Source organism: Panulirus ornatus, chromosome 7 (genome assembly GCF_036320965.1).
Source record: "Panulirus ornatus isolate Po-2019 chromosome 7, ASM3632096v1, whole genome shotgun sequence".
Taxonomy (NCBI): Eukaryota; Metazoa; Arthropoda; class Malacostraca; order Decapoda; family Palinuridae; genus Panulirus; species Panulirus ornatus.
The window spans coordinates 4,013,547-4,040,101 of record NC_092230.1 but is presented as its reverse complement, the minus strand read 5'-3'; the positions used below and the strand labels follow the sequence as shown (position 1 = coordinate 4,040,101).

The window sequence follows — 26,555 nt, the reverse complement described above, 5'->3', positions numbered from 1 at the left end:
TATTCTTTTAATATCCTTTCTGACAACAAGGTGGAGGGCGAGAGTTTGATATACACGAGGGGCGAAGATGGATATTTTTTCCCTACAGCATAACTTTACAGGAATTAGAAAAAGCACAGAATAACATGGAAAGACAATTCATTTTCTTTATTTCCTCTTCATGTAATATGTCTTATCTTGAGAATCGAGTATGCAGGCACTAGCGAAGTTCTGATTAATCTCCATCTTAATTTTCTTTCGCTCTATTCTCTCAGATGCCCAAGATTAGGCCATATTTTGTGTACAGACACTCGCTGAGGATTAATCAAACTTCGCTTTCTTTTTCTATCATATTTTTTCGAGTTGGCCTTGATTAGGTCATATGTTACTCGTGCTATGTCCGTCACTATGATGAAAAAGATAAGGTATCCTTGCATTATTATCTGCGTGTCCTATGAGGGCGAGGGTCATTGGTCTGCCAACCAAACAACTAGAAAAGGAGCCAAGAGATAATTTGTACGTCAGAGGCTCAGTCTTGGGTTGTTTATAATGTTCGTGCAACCAACGGGATAATGTGGGAGAGATTTATACCTACGTTTGAGGAGAAAAGCCTATTGGATGTTCTAGCTCTCAGGGAAAACAAAATGGAAAGGATGAGAAGTTTGGCGTTGCTTCGGGAATGGTTTTATGCCGTAGATGTCCAGGGTGAACGAGAAGCCAAGGGCGAACGATGGGGTTGATTCCCTTACGAGGGGGTGGACTCTTGGGGTTGTGGTAAAGAGGTTAGAGGGTTGTGAGGTCAAGATTGATCTGGGTAAGGATGAAAACAGACCAGAAGAGGTGTGTGGTGTGTGATGGCTTGCGCTGGCTTGTTCCACTTAGATAGGAGTAGAGAAGAGAGCAATGCGTAACGGTAAGAGTTGAGTATATATATATATATATATATATATATATATATATATATATATATATATATATATATATTCTTTTCTTTCTTTCAAACTATTCGCCATTTCCCGCATTAGCGAGGTAGCGTTAACAACAGAGGACTGGGCCTTTGAGGGAATACCCTCACCTGGCCCAATCTTCTGTTCCTTCTTTTGGAAAATTGAAAAAAAAACCGAGAGGGGAGGATTTCCAGCCCCCCGCTCCCTCCCCTTTTAGTCGCCTTCTACGACACGCAGGGAATACGTGGGAAGTATTCTTAATCCCCTATCCCCAGGGATAAACTCATACTCATCTCACTTAAAGCATTCATTCAATCATTCTCTTCCTATTGTCATAACTCATATGTACTCTTTTATCAACATCAACCACTTCCTTCACTCTGACTTGTCTTTCTCAAATTTGCTTATTCTATGTTCTATCCACAGTTCAAACCTAGTCATCTGATTCTTAGAAAATGCAGCAACTGCTTGCACTCTATCAGTCATTCAACTGTTGATTTAGATAATGTTGAATTCAGAGGTACAATACAACTAAAACTATTCAGTAACATCAACATGTATGACTGACTTATAGTAAAAATATGATCATGCATTCTCAGACCAATCATTTCTTAAAGCCACATAAAGTGCATGCAACTGTGTATGTGTGTGCATGGGAAAGGAGAAACCTGTTTCCTGTGACAAAAAAGGATAGAAAGAAAAAAAATATGATCACTTTAATAAGCATAGTCTAATTCAATTTCCTTCCAAACAAATTCTTAATGCTATTTTCAATTTTTTAGTGAGTGTTATGATTATCAGTCAATCAAAGAATATGATAAAGTAAGCATTCTTCGTGTCAGGCACAGGAATTCAATGGAATAGTAACACTGTAATTAGCCCACAGTTACCCTTGATAATACTTTCCATAATCAATCACAAAAAACTAAAGAACAGCCTAAGTAACCAACAGCTAACTGCTTAACAAATTCAACCAATCATTGGTCTGCATACAACCAGTGCCTCAGCTAACTACTACATAATACCAAATAGGTAAGTGACGAATATTCAAACCTCACTTGCTAGACTTTAACTCTCCACTGACATTTAATATGCAATGATTTTGTGGTTGCTCCTAATGCAGCAGTCCATTAAAATAAGTAATACAACAAAAAAAAGTCACTCAATATGCTTTGATTCTGTGGTTGCAGCTAATGTAACAGTGCTGAAGATAAGTAATACAAGAACTTCTTTATCTGCACTCATGTCTTTTCACTCAGACAAGGTAGTTTCACTAACAGAAAAATTCATTCATTTGCTGTCTAGGTATCTTTAAACATTAGTTTACAATCTTTGTATATCACTGATACCACACTCTAGCTTAATATGCTAACCTTAAAAACAGGCTCTTAAACAGGTTCTTGAACATTTGGGATTGATGCATTTTCCAAAGCTGAGTCATTTGACTTTACTTCATTGCACTTTACAAAACAATGGGATAGGAAGATGTAGTGATGTGTTGGTATCCCCTTGGATTTTATGCGCCTCTGCCTTTTTCACTAAGCCAAGAGGGTAGACGAGAAATGCTTTCGAAAATTCTCTCTCGTTGTAAGGAGGCATATAAATTTTGAACAAAGAACTTACTGCGAGGATCCTTTTGTGATTCTACCCTTAAAGTTTTATCGAACTATGCTATCAATATTCAAAAAAGTTCCATAAAACATTTTCCGAGTGAAAAATGTCAAACACCTGGGAGTAAATTATTGATTAGTTACTGTCAAATTAGGGAATCTGTTATAACTGGAACTGTTGCATAAAGTAATTTCTTTTCTCATCTTTAATTATACCTTCGTAAAAGAGCATACTGTATGCTGCTGCAGCATAGGAAAGCTCTGACAGTTCCTTTGATATTTCACATCTCATTCATGAAAATGCTTAGTTTTCTTTAAGTCTTTTTTCTGTCTGACCTTTTGTAGAAATTCTCTATAATTTCTTTTTAATGTTTGGTGAGACAGCATGGACAACTGAGTGTCCTAATTGAGGCCATCTCATTAATGTTACATATATATTTACCCTAGCCTAAGCCAGGTACTCATTTTAGTGACCAACCCCTAAGGGAGGACAAACAATTGGGTTGACAGAGCACAGCTGCCACAACCAGGATTAGAACCTATGTGCTCAATTCCAAGCGGCCCATGAATGTGTCAAGGTCAGCAACACTAGCTGCTACACTACAGAGGTAAGCTTTTCAATTCTTAAGAAATGCTGAAAACAATCTTGTAGACCTTCCCCTAGAAGTGTTTTGTTTATTCTTAAGAGCTGTCAGTGTCTATAAAGTTACGTTTGTGCTTCATCTAAAGAAACTATTCAAGAAAAGTGCTACATTTTCCTATATCCTAAGTATGATTCCACAATAATTATTAATTTTCTTCTTTTTGATCACAGTTTTTGTTCTTCATTCTGATATTCTAGGATGCCTTCCTTCTTTGCAATAAGAGGGAATTTTTAAATGATATCCCTCTATCTCAGTTTTATCATTTTTTTTCTATGATCCACTTATCCTTTTCTTTAAACATGGGTATGATATATGACATATATGTACAGTATGTAAACATAGATCAGTCATAACTAACACATAAACAATAGTTACTGTAAACAAGTTCTAGTAAAGCTTCAAATCTGCAGTTTACTTGGATTATATGATAGTTTCAGTTTTGCAAAATTACATATCTAATATTCCCTTATGCTCTATTGACATGTCTTTCCTTTATCTTGCTTAAAAATACAAGTAGTTTACTAGTTAGTAATTTCCATTTGAGCTAGAAATAAATGTTCTAAATAACTGTTCATGTTTCTAGTACTCTGTCCCAAAGATATGTTAAACAAGACTTCCAAACATATATATATATATACATATATATATATAGATATATATATATATATATCTAAGTCCACGGGGAAAATGAAACTTGTCTCTTCGTTGTATATCAGGTGATTTATATTTCTTTCTTGTATCTCCCCAGATGATGTGATAATTACACGAAAGTGCACTTGGGAACTTATCGTGTTTCATTTTCCCCGTGGACTCATAGGAATATACTTGATCACGCACAAAATTGTGATCCTTTCCAATATATATATATATATATATATATATATATATATATATATATATATATATATATATATATATATTATACAGTGTGAAGGGGGTATGTAAATCATATATGATAATAGATCTCTGGAAGTGGAATATATGAATTATTCTGCCTTGGTGTTTCTATATATTACCTGGTGGAGAATGGCTTCTTCGTCCTCAAGACTCGTAGGTAATATTTGGAGGCGAATTAAGCATCGATTCAACAATTGTAGCAAGAGAGAGGAGTTGTGAGAGAGAGAGAGAGACAGTAGAGAGAAGAGACAGGGTCAGTAGAGAGAGAGAGAGAGAGAGAGAGAGAGAGAGAGAGAGAGAGAGAGAGAGAGAGAGAGAATCATTGATATCCTAGTTGGAATTTTAGATTAATTCTCTGATTGGAAATGTTGCGGGAATTCTAGCAAATCTGATGTAGATATTGGGATAAATCTTCATCATTGTGGTGCATGTGGGTGTGTGGAGACTTCCTGGTGTAGTGGCCTTACAGGGAAGCCACAGTATGTCCTGTCTCATGTCTGTATAATACATATCTTTTTCCCCCATTGGGAACCAAACGTTCGTAGAATTTCCCCTCTCGAAATCTACGTTCAGTGTGACAGTATCAATAACCTGTCCTTATCTATAGAAGTTGGACGTCAATCTTAAGTTAATCACTTTCAAGTTCGTTTTTTTTTCTTTCTTTTTTCCAGTATTCTTTATCCTCACCTGGATGGCACCTTTTGGGGAGCGTTCGTATACATACATGGCTTTTTTGCTTCTGTCAGGCGAACTGGTGGTGGAAGCCGAGAGGGAGGGAAGAAAGGGATGATGAATTATAAGCCATTTGGCTCAACTTCTTGATGAGGTGAGTCGGCCCTTGTGACACGCGCTGCTCTCTGTTGTCAAGAGAAGAAGATAGTAGTGATAAGCAGACGATAAGAGGAGGAAGAGGAAGAAGTAGATGGAAGGAGGAGAAGAAGAAGAAAAAGAGGAGGACGAAGAGGAAGAAAAAGAGGAGGACGAAGAAGAAAAAGGAGGACGAAGAAGAAGAAGAAAAAGGAGGACGAAGAAGAAGAAAAAGAGGAGGACGAAGAAGAAGAAGAAAAAGAGGAGGACGAAGAAGAAGAAGAAAAAGAGGAGGACGAAGAAGAAGAAGAAAAAGAGGAGGACGAAGAAGAAGAAGAAAAAGAGGAGGACGAAGAAGAAGAAGAAAAAGAGGAGGACGAAGAAGAAGAAGAAAAAGAGGAGGACGAAGAAGAAGAAGAAAAAGAGGAGGAAGAAGAAGAAGAAGAAGAAGAAGAGGAGGACGAAGAAGAAGAAGAAGAAGAAGATTGAATCGACAGAGGTAGGAGAACTTGGATAAACAGAGAGGTGAAGATGCCCACGATAATACTAAACCGTAAGACATATGTAGAGGATAGAAGAGTTGGGAGTGATACGATCATCGGAGACATGATTAGGAGAGGGAGAAAGAACACGAGAATGAGGAGGTGGATGTATGACACACGGCTGCTGAAACTTCCGGGCTTAATTGGACGTGGCGGGTCATATGAGGGTTTATGAACTCGTGGAAATGGGTGATGGGAGAGTGAGGGTGAGCGGAATAGCGAACGACAGGGGGGGGGGGGGGGGATGGGTACAATTGGGAAGGTGGAGAATATAATGGGGGGGATTGGGAGATGATGGACGTGAGTGGGTGGAGGGCACGGGTGGATGAGGAGTTATGAGGCTCAAGGGGAGCGAGGAAGGTGTGTGTGTGTGTGTGTCTAGATGGATGGGATTGTAGGGAGGGGGCTAGTAATATGGGACAGATGATGGGATAAGTGAAGGTCCTAGGCGGACATCATGGATGAAGGAATGGTTAGAGGCAGAAGAATGGATGTATGTAGTGAGGATGAGCAGAAGGATTAGAGAACTGAGGATGAGGATTAAGGATGAGTTGTAGGCCAGGGAATAGAAGTGAATATTAACGTAGAGTATAAAGGTGAATGGATAGGCAGCCTATCATAGGTCAGGATGACTGGGATAGAGAAAAGTAGCTCGGAGTGGATAGGGGATGGGACTTTGGGATAGTAAGATATATGGATAACTGGAAGAGTGGATGGTTATATTGACTGTGAGAACAGAGAGGCGAGTGGATGAGCGAGTGAAGGACGGAGGCAAGTGGATAGGTGAGGAGTTTGGGTGAGAGGGATGGGGAATGTGTAGATGGGTGTAGATGGGACCGCGAAGGACAATGAGTGAAAGACTGAGGACGAAGAACCAAAGGAATATTGAAGGATTAGGACGTGTGGGAGAGTGTAAGGAAGAGGTGAGAGGGAGAGTAAAGGGCAGGGATGAGTGAGAGGGATGTAGTGTACGGGTGAGTGGGAAGGCGGTGCGGAAGGGAGAGTGGAGTGATAGGTACGTAAGACAAGACCTGATGGCTTATGACAGATAACACAAGACCTGATGGTCTATGACCAGGTTATCTGCTGGAGGACAGTACATGGGAAGGACAGATAACACAAGACCTGATGGTCTATGACCAGGTTATCTGCTGGAGACAGTACATGGGAAGGACAGATAACACAAGACCTGATGGTCTATGACCAGGTTATCTGCTGGAGGACAGTACATGGGAAGGACAGATAACATAAGACCTGATGGTCTATGACCAGGTTATCTGCTGGAGGACAGTACATGGGAAGGTCAGATAACACAAGACCTGATGGTCCATAACGAGGTTATCTGTTGGGGTGGCGTTAAAAACGGTCCTGGAGACAGGATAGCAAAACAGGCGTCACCTATCCCACCCACCGCTCCCTCTGGCTCAACGCTCTATGGTTGGGATTGGAAATAGAAAGATATGATTGATGGGTAGGACAGGGTTGAGTGAGAGAGTAGAGATGAGTGGGATGGTAATTGTAAGTGAGAACATAAGGGTGAGTGGGAGGGTATGGTTGAATGGGAGGGTAGCTTTGAGTGGTAGGGTATGGTCGAGCGGAAGGGTAAGACTAAAGTGTGGCCTAAGAAAGTTGACGTCAATAGAAGAGTTGAGAGAGAGAGTTAGGAAACAGGGCTTATTTTTCTGCCTATAAAAGAAGACAAAATTGTCACTAAATTCCCTTTAGATCTCGCGAGATTATCACTTAAATCGAATGACGTACAGACACGAGACTGTATCGAAAACATCCTTTGAGAATACACCATGAGATACACAAGACGTGACAGCTGTGGTCTCGACCCTCTGTGATTCGAAACCACAAAGTCTTTGTCCTTAATATCCTCTCGAACCCTCCCCTCAGGGATTTTACCAAGCCACATCCCTTTAATTAACCTCCTCCCTTGCCCTCGTCAGCACCTGTGTCTTCGTGGATTATCTCTTGACCCTCCAGGAGCATACAGACATAAGGAGACATGGGTGGGGAAATTATCATCTTCCCTCCCCACCACTCCTCCTCCTCCTCTCTCTCTCTCTCTCTCTCTCTCTCTCTCTCTCTCTCTCTCTCTCTCTCTCGTGATGGCTGGTCGCGCCCCCCCCGCACCATCATAAATCTCCATCGCACCTGCAGCTCAGGTGAATGGACACATTCATCCCGAAAGACAACGCTGTTATGACGCCTTTATACTTCAATAAACAGGACCCCCCCATGATATTGCTGTACGTATATCCAATTTATACCGAGGCTCGTTTTCTTTTAAATTAGAGTGATGGCTAGAGGAGGATATATATATATATATATATATATATATATATATATATATATATGGGGCCCTTACCTTCAGTGTGATGGCTGGAGGATAGATATATATATACATGTGGCCCCCTTCAGAATGATGGCTGAGGAATATATACATATACGCTGCCCCCTTTAACTTCAGTGTGATGACGGGGTAATATACGAGACCTCTTAACCTGAAATGACCTTAATTAGTAAGGTTTGGTAATGAGATCCACACCGCTGTTCACAGATGAGTTCCATCTGTACGTGTACAAAAGATATATGATTTATATGCTCACGTACATGTATTTGTTACACACACACACACACACACCACTGTGGCTAGCGTAACATACAAATGATAGTGATAAAACACACACACGCACACAAACACCAACGTAAACAAACCAGGAATGTTAATGGTAATATCTACATGAGAGCAACGTATACAAACGCTGATTGGTTTGGTAGCTACTCAGACGCTGATTCAATTAGTAGCTGATGGTAAAGACTTGGAATACAGACATCGCACTGGGGAAGAAGATCCACCTGATGTTGTTGCTGGAGTCTTGCGCACTAAGCTAGCTAAAGAGATTAAGCTTCCAGCTGTTGTGTCCAGAGAGATACACATGATGATAAGGAGGAAAGGAGAAAGCAAAGTAGGAGGAGGGAGACAGCAAAGTAGGAGGAAGGAGAAAGCAAAGTAGGAGGAGGGAGAAAGCAAAGTAGGAGGAGGGAGAAAGCAAAGTAGGAGGAGGGAGGAAGCAAAGTAGGAGGAAGGAGAAAGCAAAGTAGGAGGAAGGAGAAAGCAAAGTAGGAGGAGGGAGAAAGCAAAGTAGGAGGAGGGAGGAAGCAAAGTAGGAAGAGGGAGAAAGCAAAGTAGGAGGAAGGAGAAAGCAAAGTAGGAGGAGGGAGGAAGCAAAGTAAGAGGAGGAGGGAGAAAGCAAACTAGGAGGAGAGAGAAAGCAAAGTAGGAGGAGGGAGAAAGCAAAGTAGGAAGAGGGAGAAAGCAAAGTAGAAGGAGGAGGATTGACTTTCTCTCGAGAATCAAAAGGAGCAGCATGAAGGTTTTGGAAGTAAGATACGTAGATCCTGTTCGAAATTTATATACCTGAAGGGGAGGGGAGGTTTCTAGCCCCCTTTTCCTCCCGTTCCATCCCATTTAGTTGCCTTCTACGACACGCAGGGAATACGGAAGGTAGAATTCTTTTCTCCACCTCCCTCAGGGATAGTATATATATGAAAGAGAGAGAGAGAGAGAGAGAGAGAGAGAGAGAGAGATAAGGGCACCGAGAGAGAAAAATGATTAAATCAGTCCACATAGCAAAACACATATACTATCGCTAGTGTCGGGGCCTTGTTAGATGAACGAAAAATGAAATATAGATAAAAAAAAAACAAAAAAAAAAAAAACTCGACCCTCTTCACAATGCGAGCAATTATGAAGCCTTTTTTTTTTCTTCACGGTTCGACTCTTTTTTTTTGTGCCAAACACTTTCATTCACCAGCTTTTTTAACACTGCCTTCGTACCACATCAGTTCTCTTTTGGGGGGAGAAAAAAAAGAGAGGAAGTGACGGATGTTCATTGATCATCCAGTCAACCCTAATCCTCAGTGGGTAGTGTGAATATCATTACGAGGTGGTTCTGCAGTTCCAGCACTTGTTGCAGTTGAGGAAATATGAGATCTGGTAGGTACACTGACCTCTTCCAAAAATGCTTTCAGGCGTGAGATCTTCTGTTGCTTGTATTGACAGAACATGGAGTTGGCCTCAACTCCATGCTCGACACAACTCAGTAGTCCATGCTGAGAACCATCGTCAGAGCATTCATAAACAGATCAACTTAGAGAAACGATTCAGAAAGTATGTATTGCTAGTGGAATCTATCTATATATCTATCTATCTATCTATCTATCTATATATATATATATATATATATATATATATATATATATATATATATATATATATATATATTCGTATGAGTCTAGGGGAAAATGAAACACGATAAGTTCCCAAGTGCAATTTCGTGTAATAATCACATCATATATATATATATATATATATATATATATATATATATATATGTATACACACACACACACACATATATATATATATATATATATATATATATATATATATATATATATATATATATATATGTGTGTGTGTGTGTGTGTGTATGGGGGTTAAAGCAAAAAAGAACAAGAGAAAATAACCAGTCATTAGTTGATAGTGGTGATCATCAATCAAGATTACCTTGGGGTCCAATAAGCCATGGTTTAATACGATCATTGATGACCCATCTAGGCCAATGAACTGCCGACCATACTGTGACCACTCACTCTCCTGTAGGTTAAGGTAACGCCACGAATATATACACTAGTCTAAGCCAGGTACCCATAGTGTCGACCAACTAGTAAGGGAGGAGGAACAGTGGATCGAATGCCTCGACCAGGATTCGAACCTATGCAGACTCGAACCCGGACGGTTCGTTTGATTTAATCAAATATTCATGATTTGTTCTCCAGTTACCAGTTGCTGCATCCGAGAACACCTGACAATAATCATAGGGATTACAAGGAAGACGAAAACTCTCCTTTTTAGTGTGTGAACACAACACAGAGGGATATTAATGATTCAGTCCATGAAGGAGCATTAGCAGTGACATTTCCTTCCCTGGATTCCCCTTTTATACCCTTAATCTTTCGTTTATAGAATATGAGGCCATAGCAGTGTCCTCTTAATTCTTGTTTTTCTTTTCGTATACAAGAAATATCGGGTTATACTCAGTATATATCACAGTACGTAGCTCTGTGGTGTTCAGGCATATCTCAATATACTGGAGGTCCATAATCGAGGTTTGGGCATCTTTCTCCACAGGAACATAATTTCGCTGATGTTTACTTGAAGTTACGAGTAACACACAGGATGGACGATCTCTTTTTCCATTCTCTTCTTAAGAGCACTGAACCCATTCCGACGTCGCTAGCGTCTACCTCAAGTGAAAAAGAGGAGGATTAGATCAGATTCATGAAAAACAAGTTCATTAGATATGTAGGAGTCTTTCCACTTTTTGGAGAGCAGCTCCATGGGCACCGTGGTACGTGTGGACGAGGATGGACACTTACCAAAATGAGACGAAGAAAGCATTGGAAGCAGCGCATACTGCAGTTTAAAAGAAACAATGGAACCAAAACTGATAGTTTCACTTGGGTAATAAAGGGGAGAGAAATAGTCTTATTTAACTGGCTAGTTTGCAGCAGGTGAGTTCGAGTATTGGACCAATCAGGCAACGACTCTTCCTAGCGGCTATTTCTATGTGATCCACTTATCTTGGATATAAGCTTGTGTATCAACAAAGGTGTATCGTTTTTCTCATGAAGAAGACGACGTCGAAACTAGAAGAGAAGAAAACATTCCTAGCTCTTCCTTTCAGCATTCTTTGCTACTTTTTACTCTACGTCCTCTAAGTTAGCCTCTCTTCACTCATCCTCTCCTAATGTCCAAACATTCCAACACCCCATTCAACTCTTCCATACGTACATACCTCCCTTTTTCCTCCTTATTTGATCACACAGACACACACACACACACACACACACACATATATATATATATATATATATATATATATATATATATATATATATATATATGTGTGTGTGTGTGTGTGATAACACCAAAAACTGGGTGATAGTACATGACACTACAGTTTTTCCCACCACAGTATTAAAGCATTTTTCTTTTGTTTTTGAAATGCATTCCAAATATTTGTCCTGGGTATCAAATGAAATGGGACTGTTAGAGTTTCTTTTCCAGAGAGGGGCCGCGGATCCTCTTGGTAATCGAGGGGTGAATATTTTAGGACAACAAGTCCCACGGACATGTAACAGTTCAAGTCTATCTTGTACATTAAATGCACCATTTGTTCTCTTTGTTTTCATGCTGAAAGCTTCGTTCAAAGCTAAAAAGTCCTTATCAAGGTTAAGCCTCAAAAGAATCAGGAAAAGGGATGAGATGGTATGTAATGAGAGCATTGGAGGGGTTATATATGTGTCGAGGAGGATGTAGAGAATCTGCCTTTTCCAAAAGAAGGATGACTTACCTCTTAGCCTAGAAATGAGAAGGTAAAGAGTTCCAAAGCTTAGTGGTGTAAGGAAAGAAATAAACATCATAACGGCCCATTCTTTGACCTTTCAGTGGCAATGGTCTGTCCAAACGTAACTGCGGGGACCAGAAAGTGAGGAAGCTCCCAGGAGTAATAACTGTAGAAGAGGGAGAGAGAACCAACACTGGACAGCAAGACAAAAGTGATTCATGTCCGAAAGTTAGACTAGAAGGATTGCACTCGACCCTTCAAGTAAGTGTGCTAAGCCAACCCAGATGTGAGAGCCGGACTCCATAACAACACGATCAGATACTTTTTATAAGTGGTTCTAATGCCATGATAACTTCTATCATATATATTTCTGAATGAGTGAAGCCAAAATATACCCTTGTAGATCAATAGTATGATAAACAATCCGTTGTATGATGGAGTAGAGCCAAATGACCCGGAAATTCGCATAGATCATACCAGCATACTAACATATGCCTCATAGCATCGAGCAAATAGATTGCATCAAGAGATCTTCGAGTCATCCAAAGTAAAGGTAGAGAAGATAAACAAAATAACGTCGAGTTACTATGTGACCTGGAAAACCTCTGTGATATCTTCGGAACAAGAAAGCGAAGGAAAGACTATATGTTAGAAATTACTGGAAATAAGTTTGGCTAAAGGCTTGAGGAAAAAAATCTCTTGTAGAAGAAGAAGAAGAAGAAGAGGAAGAGGAGAGGTTTCCACACTGCGTTGGGATTAAAGAATGTTTCTCATAACGTCGGTCTAAAGATTTACGAAGCGACTTGAGGAGCGGTTAGGTTCCTCAGGCTGGATATGCCACCTCCCTTTGTCCAACTGGCCTCAGAACAGTGACTGACGACCCATCGACCATAGGGAGAGATACTGCAGTTCTGAAGAAAGATTGAATGATGGTGATACCTCTATTCTTTAGGACGAGAACCCCTACCATGCTCTTGGAAGACATAGAAGTCATCATCCAACGAGGAAAGAGATAGAGAGAATCTTAGTTTAATCCATTTAACGCAGGTAGCCGATATCAGCTGAAGGCTAGACAAGGCACCTGAAGGAGGAGGGGTAGTAGTGGTTGACAGGTAAATTACGAGAAGGTGCTCAGAAGTGCCTTAAGGAGGGAGTGATCGTGTAGCTCCAGCGAAAGTAGCAGTAAACATAAGGAACAGATCTAAGCTAGTGGAAGACAGAGGGGGTCATGACTACCTGGGATATATCGGGATAGGGCGATGGAGAACTTCCTCCAGATCACTGAGTATTGAAAACTTGTATGGCCTTCAAACCCCTCCATCGGGTTTGAAGGCCTCTTGATGCAGGGGTATACATCCATCCATTTCAAGTAAGATAAGATCTCGTAGCTATAAGATCTCAGCTGAGGAAATATAAGGGTTCTACGACCCTTCTGGTTGGAGTTGAGACAGTCGGGGAAAGTTATAAGAGTTCGGTGAGCTGGGAATGCACTTAAGTGCACCAGAGGAAACGAGTGGCAGCTGGAAATCGAGTCTTAGGCCAGACTGGAAACAGTATCTTAGACCATATGGTGTGTAGGTTCGAATCTTGACTTCCATGAGACGTACAACACACGTCTTGGTGTGTGGATGGAGGACAAGCTTAACACAGCTTCTTGGTGTATGGATGGAGGATAAGCTTAATACAGCTTCTTGGTGTATGGATAGAGGACAAGCTTAACACAGCTTCTTGGTGTATGGATAGAGGAAAAGCTTAACACAGCTTGATGTAGGATTGTTGAACGTGATTCACAGTCGGAATTATAAGGGAGATTAAAGAATACCGTTATCATTAAACACTTGAGACTCCTCAAGAAGTGAAGTAAGTGTTCAGATAGATAGATAGAGATAGACAGATAGATAGATAGATAAAGAGAGATGTGCTAGCCAGCTAAATGGCGGTGAAGACAGGAAAGGGGTGTTTGGGTAGGTCGACCATGAATCCTTGTGGATTGAAAAGGTGAAAAAAAATGTTTCTGGTCGACCGGAGAAAAGAGAGAGAGAGAGAGAGAGAGAGAGAGAGAGAGAGAGAGAGAGAGGGGCGAGGGGGGGAGGGGGGGTAGGCACGTGACACAACCCTTCTCTTGGCAGCGAAGATGAACGCGTTTCCGGGGATTATTTACACACAGCGTCGGAAACTAGAGGCCGTAAACATACCGGAGCTTTCCCAGTCTTCTACTTCGTGTTTGTCTTAAGAAACGTGTGTGTGTGTGTGTGTGTGTGTGTGGAGAGAGAGAGAGAGAGAGAGAGAGAGAGAGAGAGAGAGAGAGAGAGAGAGAGAGAGAGAGAGAGGTTTGCGGAAAAGGTTGATACAGATTCATCCTGGCCCCCCCCCCCAATCTCACACTGACTCCCAAGAGGACCTCATCTCGCTGAACTCGTCCACCGTCCGTCACCAGCACCAGCTGCTCACACACGCCCTCCATCACCAGCACCAGCTGCTCACACACGCCCTCCGTCACCACCACCAGCTGCTCACACACGCCCTCCGTCACCACCACCAGCTGCTCACACACGCCCTCCGTCACTGAGACCTCCTTCCTCTTGACGCCCCACCACCCACCGTCACACACGGCTGCTTTCGTCACCACAATCGACTTGTTCCAATACCAGTTTCGACCTAGACAGGTACAAGAACAGTTGTGTGAGCTTCGTAAACAGTCCATATGAACGAGTGTATAGCTATGTAAGTGAACAGCGCAGTTTTCTGTGAATTACTTGTGTATCATCTACTGTATTACTGTACCTATTCATCACTTAATGTTCAGTAAAGTTCATGATGTATAAAGCATATCATTTGGTCTTTGAATATCCCAGTATATCTGTTGTCTATGTAGATGTATCTCATCCATGTGCTAAACCGAGGTATAGAAATGTCCAGCTTACCTTAATCTTGATTTCTTGCATGATTAGGTAACCAGTAACTATTATAACCTCCCAGTTCTGTGTATTTCTCAACTGATTGGTTGCCTAAATCCGATAAAGTATCATTGATTCATTTGTTTATTCATTAATTCCTTTTACCAATTCATTGGAACCATGTACGCATTTAATCGACCAGATTTTAAGGAAGGATGAACAACTGAATTGACTGTGGACCGACTTCCGTAACCAGGATTCGAACCTATGCACTCGATCCCTAGGGCAGGGCCCCCTGAATGCATCGAGTTGAGTGACTCTAACCTCGACATCACAGTGACTATGCTCTGTCTTTACTAACTCATCTACAGCTTGAGTTTCAAATGAATCCATTCCCACGTTAATACCATAAAGCATGCTGACTTACGTTGAGTTTGGTGGTACTTGCATCATTATAATCTCTCAGTGGAGCAAGACCAGCTAACCTCTCATTCTCCCAGCTCAATATTGCCTTCATCACCGAGGGAGTAAGGTCCAGGCCTGAGCTTCATTAGAAGCAGAAGTGGAGTGAGGAGTATCTGCCAGGTGTCTGACACTCATGTAGGAGGAGGGAAGAGGTTGTAGAGAGTGGTTGTGAGAAGGGAAGTTTGAAGTGTTGGTTTTACTTTCATTTTTATAATCACCTCAGGATTACCTTGTGGGAAAGAGTCTTGGGGTTACCCAGGGCTTTTTAAAAGGCTCCTGTAGCCCAAGGCTGCGCTACGTTCAGTAGGAGGGGAGTGTAGAATCCGTTAGGGTGAGATTTTTTTTATTTTTCATTCTTATTTTTTATGGGACTGTACTCCAAGAGATACAGCCTCCCAAAAGGTAACTTTTCATCACCGTGTAACCTTGAGAAGGTGGAGTCCGGTAACATCAGAAGAGTAGATAACAAAGCATTTAAAGGCTCTAAGAGAATAAGAGGTCTATTTTTCTTAACTAGTAAGATACAAATTACCTGTCTTCATACAGCGACGTAGAATTCCAAGGGAAGGATATAGGAAATCTATAAGAATATTGCCTTAATCTTGGCATGTGTTTTACATTGTTTAGTTAACTGTTTCGTATTGATTCATCTGCTTACGATCACACTGGTTCATCTGCTTCGGATAACAATGGTTCATCTGCTTTGGATCATATTGATTTATCTACTTCGAATCACATTAGTTTATCATCTTCGGATCACGTTGGTTCATCTACTTCGGATCAGTATTCGGCACAGCCGCTTCCAATTCCAACCAGGACAGTCAGCGCTGTGAATCCTCTCTCTCTCTCTCTCTCCGTGAGGTGTGAACCCGAGCAGTATCGACTCGCTGCTTCGAAGCTTTCATTAGTAACTTGGGGTTGCAGGGTGAGCGGGAGACGACTGGGGCTGGCGTGTGAGGGGGATAACAAGGTAACAAGGCAAGGAGGGAAGAGAGAGGAGGACGCTGGTGGCTGACGACAACACACACACACATACACACACACAGGAGCTACGTCCCTCCCTCCATCCACTGAAGGAAGCGTCAAAAACTCGAGGTTGACCTTAACACCTGCCATCGTAAGTAATAGCTCCTACGATCTATTAGTAGATAAAGAATATATCTGAATCGTTACTTAACCACGTTGTTCTCACTGTAATTACCAGCAAAGCTGTCAAGCGATTTTAGTGTAATGGAAATGAAAAAAAAGGATTTGCAACATATCAATATGTGAGCGATCCCGGGGCGACCATCACTCACCACAGAGCCTCACTCACGTCCACCACACTCACACCTCACTCACACCTCACTCCCGCCTCACTCCCGCCACACTCACGCCACACTCACACCACACTCACGCCACACTCACACCTCACTCCATACAAAAGCCTGCCAATGGCCTCATTTATCCTGACGTCATATATTATGTACATTCTTCTCACTTATCGAATCTCCAACACATGTTCAACATTACATGAAACCAATGAAGTTGTGAAATGTATGCAACACCCTTGAGAAATGTATACCCACGCGTGAACACTCATCCACACAAGGTGCAGTCATGCATACTGGAGGAGTTTTGATACTAACTTTAGGGAATCATTTTTCATGTTTTATGAGCTGTGTATTGAGTAAGCATACTTTTATATATACGATCATTACACGCTAGAGCGAGTCTTCAGTAGGACTAGTAGAAATATGTTCAAATGAAGCATGAAGCACCTGAGCAATGAATAAAGCCATGGTACAGAATACGGGTCGTGTGCAGGGTAGCGAATAGGAAGAAACTAGCGAAGTGCTCTTACGAATTGACATCCCGGACGACAATTTCTATATAACCTCATCACTGATGTTATCTTGATGCCCCATTTTCTATATGCAAACGTCTTCATTCCGCTGCTTCCTGGTAGGATTATCAAAGGCGGGGGCCCCACACATCATGCTTCACTTTCCTCTACCCTCACACCGTTTTCCTTCCCTCCACCCTCACACCCCTCCACCACCAACCCCGACCATGGTGATTCCACCTCTGGTAGTTAGATCATTATCAAGTAATGAGTATGATCATCATTTATCATTCGTCTTTTAATTAAATCAATTTCCATTTATGAATCTTTATAATGACCCGCTTGAGTCAAGGTAATAGAGGCTGGAGTCGTCTCGCAGCCCGAGCTCAGAGAACGCCTCTGTTTACCCAAAGGTTTGGCTTCGAACTCACGAGTCGATCCTCTCGGGTTCACACGCCACGAACAGGAAGATGTGACATCGTTAATAACTTCTTGTTAGTTTATCGAAAACCGAAGTTGACATCACATATAGTAAGAGGCTGAGGATACTTCTAACGACCTCGACTTGATGGACATAACCCAAGATAATGTAAGCTTGGAAGGAACTCGAAATGAAAGCTTCGAAGCAGCGAGTCGATACCGCCTGGGTTCACACCTCACTGAGGGGGTGAGGATTCACAACCCTGTCTGTCCTGGTTGAGAGTGGTGGAGTGGTGGTGGCGGTTGCACCAACGCGCCTTCAACTTAATAGACGTTGCAGCTTCCTTGACTGTGTGTGTGTGTGTGCTGAAGACGCTGGTTTCTGCAGGTGGAAAAAGAAAACGCTAATCGTCAGGGATCTCCATGGTATACCCGACTGCAACTTAGAGACTGCATCTTGTAACACATAGCTGGCGTGTTTACAGTGTCACCCTTAAGCACAGCAGGTCTTATTCATCCTCACGGGAAGTGGCGAAGGTAAGTGTTGTGAAGCCTGACTATTTTCTGATGTGAATACAGTAGGCTGGTTGCTTTCAAGGCATCCGCTGATGTTTTCCTGAAGAGAATTCGACCAGTAAATGGGAATTGCATGATTTACGTTTTCTGTTATAGGGCATTACACACTCGGGATTTCTTAGGAGATTTTTTCACACTGAACTGTGGCAAATGCCGAGCATTATGCGACAGGTTCTGATGTTCCGTCAATGATTCAATGTTTTTGTCAAGAAATGATTACATTTCACTCACAATAATGCTATTATATCAGGACTTTTCGGTGGGTGGCTGTTTTGAATTTAGCTGTTTCAATTAGGATATATTTTTTCACGCAGAATTCTACAGTTTTGTATCTTTCCATTGCAAATTATCTTAAACATTTAGCGTACGACTAGTGCATATATAACACACTCACTAGCTTTTATGTTGTTTTTCAATTTTTATCATCACGCGTTTTGCTTCATCAGATAAAGCGTGAATCAAACGTCATATATTCACCTATTCATTTTTACACTGTCTGGAAATACACGAGACGGGATGATGAAGACTGTCTATCTTAAGGTCAAAGTAACTATAAATGAAATAACTCAATATTGAGAAGAAAACAGGAATGAATCGCAGTTTGAAGTGTTATAAATAAGGACAATGACGTAGATAATATGCTGATTGGTGGACCGTGTACCCTCGGCGTTCCAGCGCGGGAGTGTGGCTGGTACGGGTCAAACTCGTGGGGTCAACAGTTGAATGGTTTGTCTTAGGTCTTAGGACCTGGGAAAGGTCGATGGAGGTAGAGAGTGGGGTCGTTTGGCGTACGGGAGAGAATACTTGTTGAGTCCTATAGCTTGACCTGTACGTTGATGATTGATCATGGCATTATATTATGTACATAGCTTCTGTTATCTGTAGTTTTGTAGAGTCGTTGCAATCGTTTAGTGTTATCTTTTGTTTTCAGGAAGATTCTCACAAGTGAAATTCATGTTATGTTGCTGTTTCATATCTAGTTTAAAGCCTCTGTTTTGAAGATGAAATGGCGACTGAGTGATGTCGTAGCTACATTGATGCACTCCATGCTCTCTAGAAGGTGACTGGTTAGCTGGGATTTTTATAGTGTGTATAGATCATGGTGGGGTGTCCTAGGATTGACGGAATGCACATGCAGTGCCACCTTTTAAAGGAGGACAAAGGTGAATGTTCAAACTACAAAGGTTAAAGTCTGCTAGATGTACCTGGAATGTTGTATGGGAGGGGAGTGATTGAGAGGAGTGAAGGCATGTACAGAGCATTAGTTTAGGGAAAAAAAAAGGGTGGGTTTAGGAGAAGGAGAGGTAGTGTCGATCAGGTATTTGCTTTAAACAATGTGTGGTCTTCCATAGAGAAATAGAAGGATTTGAATGTGGTATTTATGGATCTGGAGAAACCATAAGATGGGGTTGATAGAGATGTCTTGTAGAAGGTATAATGATCATATGGTGCGGGAGTAGAGCAGCTAGAAGCAGTGAGAAGTGTATATTAAGAGTGTTAAGCGTACGAGTACGAGAGTGTGAGGTGATAGGTGAAGGTTGAACCGCGGTAGGGGTGTGTGATGTCACCGTGGCTGTTTAATCTCTTCATGGATGCGGTGGTGAGGGAGGTAAATACAAGGTTCCTGGAGAGAGGAGAGAGTATGCAGCATGTAGGGAGCGAGTTGGCCTGAGAAGTGAGCCAGTCGCTGTTTGCTGATGACACAGCAGTGGTGGCAGACTTGAGTGAGAAACTGCAGAAGTTGGTGAGTGAGTTTGAGTGTGTGTGTGTGAAAGGAGGATATTGAGAGGAAATGTGAATGTAAGCCAGGTTATTAGGTTTAGTGGAGCTGAGGGTCAGGTAAGTTGTGGTATGAGTGTGAATGGAGAAAACATGGAAGAAATGAAGTGCTTTTAACGCCTTGGAGTGAACATGACGGATAATGAAACCATGGAAGCGGAAATAAGTCATAGGGTGGATGAGGGGGCGAAGGTTCTGGTAGCACTGAAAAATGTGTGTCAATAGAGGTTGTATATATACGTATCTACTGAGGTGGAGACACGTATGGTGGCTCCAGGGAAGACGCCAGCACCTCTTCCAGGCATATGATATAAGAACATTAAACAGCTTGCCACTTCCAGTAATACAGAGTTGAGGTCCACTTTCCACTGTCTATGTGGTGGTTGCATTACTTCTGAGAATGATGTCGTTGACGACTCCACTGTACCTGGGATAACTTTAAGGAAAGCAACTGGAACTCAGCTATGTCGGCCGCACTGGTTAGCCACTTCCTAGCCACATTTACTCTAGTGTTCATGGTAGATACAGGAAGGAAGGAGAGGAGGATCTCGCTATGCGGCTAAGGAGAGGTGTGGTGGTCGTAAAGTTTGTTGGACCACCTTCCTCATACGAGTCAATAATCTGGTCCAGCTTAGCCAAGGCGGTACATCCCAGGATAGGTTTATGCTCGATGTGGGTCCACAGAGAACGGGATGTGGGTGAATTATCAGCGGAGTTCACCCAAGCTTGATATTAGGATCGTATTAACCCGCGAGGCATCCACTGAGCTCCCGACACCAAGTCTCCAAAAAACTGGCAGTGGAAGACTAGAAATCTCGAAAGGCCATACGGGAGGTGGAGGCCCAAACCAAGGATCATCTAGTTTAACGGAGAGGATTTATCTGTTTCCAACGGGGTTGGGGGGGGGGGGGGGGGTCTTCTCAACGGCGGCGTTTCAAAGTTTGGTTGAAAATCGTGTTCTTCATTGCTATGCCATAGTCTTCATTGCTATGCCATAGTCTTCATTGCTATGCCATAGTCTTCCTAGCCAGGTCGCTTCTGGAAGTTGTGAGGCTCAAAGGAAATAGCTTAACGTCAGTGAGGTCGAATAACTTCGGTGAGGTCGAATAACTTCGGTGAGGTCGAATAACTTCGGTGAGGTCGAATAACTTCGGTGAGGTCACATAACTTCGGTGAGGTCGAATAACGTTAGTGAGGTCGAATAACCTCGGTGAGGTCGAATAACCTCGGTGAGGTCAAAGAACCTCAGTTAAGTCGAATAACGTCAGTGAGGTCGAGTAACTGTCGAGCGAGCGATGGGTGTTTCGTGAGCAGCATCAATCTCGACCTAGTCTTTCATATATATCATCCACCACTTTACCTGGCACCGATGACCTTGCAGTACACGAAGGGCGGCCCTGCTCCTCCTCCTCCTCCCTCCTCCTCCTCCTCCTCCTCCTCTCCTCCTCCTCCTCCTCCTCCTCCTCCTCCTCCCTCCTCCTCCTCCCCCCTCCTCCTCCTCCTCCTCCCCTCCCTCCTCCTCCTCCTCCTCCTCCCTCCTCCTCCTCCCTCCTCCTCCTCCTCCTCCCTCCTCCTCCTCCTCCTCCTCCTCTTCCTCCTCCTCCTCCTGAGCGTAGCGCCAGCCTCTGGGATAATTGGCAAAGTTCTTGGCAACATTGCGGGAAAAGCGTCAGCGATCTCCGAGTTGGAAATGACGATTTCGCATTACTGGGTCGAGGTAGAGAGAGAGAGAGAGAGAGAGAGAGAGTAGGTGAGGGGGGGGAGAGGGAGAGACCCCCTCTCCCCCCTCCACTCGCGATTGCAACTCCCTGGCAAAAAACGGGTTTGGACCCTGATGGTCAGGGTGAGATTGGGGTACTGTGGGTCATTGAGTTCTTCTGCCTTGGCGGGAAACGGCGTCTGCAAGTGGGCAATTATCGTCGCTGGTGGCGTGTGTGTGTGTGTGTGTGTTTGTGTGTGTGTGTGTGTGTGTGTGTGTGTGTGTGTGTGTGTTGCAGGGAAATGTCTCTAGGCCTTGTCGCATGAACCATCACGATTTGATTGCCAGGGTGAGGACTATGTCGCAGTTGATTGCCAAGGGTGAGGACCATGTCGCAGATGATTGCCAAGGGTGAGGACCATGTCGGAGATGATTGCCATGGTGACCCTCCGTGATCACCACCACCACTATCACCACCACCACCACTTCTACCACACACATCTCTGATCGTCGAAGACTCGCGAAGAATGAGCCTCGAAGTGTTATTGTGCCCCAACCGCTCCATGGCCGTTCTCTTGAGACCTGCTATTCCCGGAGGTAGCACACGTCTCTCGGTGTGCACGAAGGTTAAGCCCGAGGCGAAGCTGCATCGTACCTTTCCCTACCAGATGAGTCTGGTGGTCACTCGAGGAGTTCTTTCACTCCTTCGCCTCAGGGATGCTCAGTTGACCCCGAATTCAGACGCGCTGGGTTCGTGACCCACCACGGGTGGATTGAGTTACCGATGTGTATGCAGTCTAGATTGCACATGATGCTGAATAGCTGTCATTGGAGTAGTGCGTTGTCTGGCAAGGGCGTCTCTTATGAATTTTACGCAGGAGGATGTAGTCTCTGCGTCTTTGCTGTCTGCGATCTATCGCTTGCGTCCTCTTCATGGAAAACGTCAAAGTCTATTGAGGTAAACTGCTTGATCACTGAGGTGTTTTTCCATTCTGTATATCAGGGTTGTGGACTACCTGTGGTGGAGCGGTGTAGTGATTGACATAATTGACCACGAGTCAACATGGGTCGTTCAGGGTCGCGGGGCATAGGTTCGAACCCTGGGCTTGGCAGTCGGGCCGCCCCTAACCCATTTGTTGTCCTCTTCTTTAGGGGCTTGTCAGTGAACGTGTGCCTGGTTTAGGCTGGTGTGTGTGTGTGTGTGTGTGTGTGTGTGTGTGTGTGTGTGTGTACATACCTAGGAGTAAAGACTTAGTCCATACATACAAGGTTAATAGATGGGAGCAACACGAGTGTATAAAACTTTCCCCTGCAACACACAAATAGTCCCCACAAAATACCACTCCCCTCCACACACTGTGTTCCCCAATACACCACCACCATCCCTCACACACATGACAGTTCCCTGTGTATACACACACACACACAGAGCAATACAGTAGCATTTCAGACCTCAGTAGCACAAGAGCCTCAGTGTTCCGGACGTGAGTGGTGTAGCCAGGAACACTAATCATTTGGAGCGTATCATTGCATTTGCATCACAAACACAATCCTCTCACAGGAATTAAGACAGAAATCTCCCGACGGCGGTGTGAAGGGGAGAGGTGTGGAGGAGGGTCGACACAAAGGGGAAGGAAGATTCACCTGACAAAGAGGATAGACCACAATGGAAGAGAGAAAACTCGGTTGCAAGATACAAAGTAAAGGGAATGTTAAGAGAACGTAGAGACAGAATGAATAGCAGAAAATAGAGATCAGAAATGTACAGACTGAATGGAAAATTCAGAGAAAAAGGAGAATTTGAAGTTTATGAGAGATCTGGTGTAGATATGTGAATGATAGAGAGGTGAACCATTTCCCCCAAAAAGAGAAAATGGGTAGAGAAAAAAACAACTGACAATAGAGTAAAAGTTGGAAAATGTCTCGGTAAAAGAAAAAACGAATGAAGTGAGCGTGAATGCACAGGAAGGAAAACGTAGCACAGAGGGGAGGGTGAAGGCAGGATAATTTGCGAGGATGGAAAATAGAAAGAACTAACGAGACACTGTGAGAGAACAATGTCCAGTACAGACACACACACACACACACAGGAGGCACACTTGGAGAGAGAGAGAGAGAGAGAGAGAGAGAGAGAGAGAGAGAGAGAGAGAGAGAGTGCTCAGCGTCAGCGTATGATACATAATGGGGTAAAATACACTGAGGAAGTATTACCATAAGATTCGTCTGGGTTTTAGAGTGTGATAAGGTGTCCTCAACTTGGGGTGACATCCCTTAGTTTCGACCTGGTTCGACCTGGTTCGACCTGGTTCGACCTGGTTCGACAGAGGGAAGAAGCCGCCCCAGGTCGTAATGAGTACAAAGGCAGGACCTAGCCTGCTTTAGATGATACAATACCATATAACCATTCGAGTATCCTGGAATAATTAAGTAAATTCATTCGTAAATTTTCTAATTCTTCTTTCTTTTTTTTACATCACTATAGACTAAGAATATGTAAATGCTGCCAGGTCATAGTTATTGGGGAAGACGTGAGACGGGTAGAGATTTCCAAAGCCTAGAGGTGTAGGGTAAAAAAAAAAATGTGATTGTGTTTCCCACAACAAAGGTTAACTTAAGAGTTCTTCAACTTGAGAGAGGTGAGGTCGTCGAGGATGACCTGTGCCCTAATCCCTTCACCTGTTTCTTAATTCATTCGTCTGCTGACCCAGCACAGTGGCGGGCGAGTGGCTGGTGTATTGTGTTTTGGTTTTCTTTATCTGTACTCACGCCTGACCATGTCATTATACGAAAGCGCATGACTTCATGTAGTCTCTCTTATTGTAGTTATATATATATATATATATATATATATATATATATATATATATATATATATATATATATATATATGTATATATATATATATATATATATATATATATATATATATATATATATATATATATATACGCTTAAGTATATATATATATTAATTTGCCGTGTTACAAAATGACTTTGATAAGACCAAGGAAAGGTAAGGACTAAGGTAGGCTGTGTTAAGGGAGGACTCGTTCATTTAAAACAATTATTGGTGATACAATACTTCGACCAGTATCAGGTTAAACAGTGGGAGATATGTTCAGGGACACTCACGCCACATTGGCAGAAGCTACCAGGAACCAGGTCTTAATGCTACCAGGAACCAGGTTTTAATGCTACCAGGAACCAGGTCTTTAATGCTACCAGGAACCAGGTCTTAAATGCTACCAGGAACCAGGTTTTAATGCTACCAGGAACCAGGTCTTTAATGCTACCAGGAACCAGGTTTTAATGCTACCAGGAACCAGGTTTTAATGCTACCAGGAACCAGGTTTTAATGCTACCAGGAACCAGGTTTTAAGCTTAAAATCATATGAACATGAAAGTGTTGGTGTCCCATCCATACATCTGTACCTCACTTCATACCTATCATCACCTCGCATGAACAATTGTATGCCACACGGGGGAGGACACAAAGGCATACATTTTTATATATTTTCATAATTACATGTGAAATACAGTTTAGCCTCCTGCGTTGTAGATGTAAAATGAATTGTGTCCATATTTTGTATCGGCACAATGGCTGCAGATCCGCCCCTTACAGTGCTGTTGTGACATATCAACTTTATCCAACGTGTTCTGCTCTATATCAAAGCCATTCAGTGAATGACAACAAAAGAGTCGAGTCTGGAAAATCCATAAGCTATTAAATCACGTTCATTATATTCATTAATTTCATTCCAACGACGAAAGGCAAAAAATATATATATATAAATCACCCTGAGCTCTCTCCACCTGGACAGACCTATCCTCTTCATTTGTTAAACTATTCAGCTGTGAAATGCTCTGGCCACGAGAACTTTTGACAATATGACTGGATAGAGACACACACACACGCGCGCGTCCCATGCCCTTCCGCCTTCACCAATTGTTATTACGTGGTCAGCGCCGTCGATGTAAATAATATTCCCATTTTTTCTCTCATATATGTTAACCCGTTTTCTGTGTTAGCGACGCTAGCGACAGGAATGGGGCTTCATTCTCTCTTATCCATTTTCTAGCTGTGATGTCTAATGCAACGATACCATAGGTTCTTAATAACAACCAGGCCCCATAAGACTTGCCATGATTTTTTTTCGGCTGTTTCATAAACCCTGGTTCAGTCCAGTGGCAGTACGTCGCCCCCTGAATACCACATTGCTCCAATTCAATCTATCCCGTGCAGGCTTTTCACCCTCCTGCATGTTCAAGCCCCGAGAATTTAGAATACTTTTCACTCCAACCTTCTGTCTCCATTTCGGTCTCCTCTCTACTCTTTTTCCCTCCACTTCTGATATACATATCCTCTTAGTCAACTTTTCTTCAGTCAACCTTTCCTCACTCATTCTCTCCATATGTTGGCACACCCTCCTCAGCTCTCTCAGCCACATTCTTTTTCTTACTACAAATCTCTCTTAAACTGCTATTTCTTTCTCGATTAACCCACCGCACGCCAGGTATTGTCTTCAAGCATTTCATTCACCATCTTCCGTAATTGACCACCTTTAGAACGAGCCTCGCTTCCATAAAACACCGTCAGGTTTGCTATACCTTCAAACATACCCATCTTCGCCCTCCTATATAGTGACCTTTCTTTCCACATTGTTTCCAGATCCTTCACCTCGTCACCCAACCTGTGACTCATTTCAGCTTCCATGGTTCCTTTCGCTGCCAACTCCGCTCCCACGTATCTAAAAAGCTCCTCTTCCTCCAAGTTTTCTCCATTTAAACTCACACCCAAACTAGCCTGTCCCTTTGCCCTGCTTAACTTGATAACCATGCTTATATTTACATTTTCTCCTAGCTTTCTCCGTTCACACACTTTCCCAGCACAACAGAATCTGCCGTCAGTACTGTTTCATCAGCAAACAATAACTGACTCACTTTCCATGCATGCCTGTCCCTCTCTCCGAGAGCCCTGCATTCGCTCCATCACCACCCCATTCTTAAACAGATTAAACAGCCATGGGGTCATCGCAGACCCTTACC

At 42.7% G+C, this 26,555-nt stretch overlaps 1 long non-coding RNA gene across 2 annotated transcripts in view; it reads left to right on the top strand.

Moving 5' to 3' along the window:
* Positions 1-17,730: 17,730 nt before the first annotated feature.
* The window catches only part of LOC139749376 (uncharacterized), a 34,489-nt gene continuing 25,664 nt past the window's right edge, over positions 17,731-26,555 (top strand). For both annotated transcript variants that reach the window (XR_011712955.1, XR_011712954.1), the window contains exon 1: positions 17,731-17,992. This is a non-coding gene — a long non-coding RNA (uncharacterized lncRNA). The remainder of the gene's footprint in view (positions 17,993-26,555) is intronic.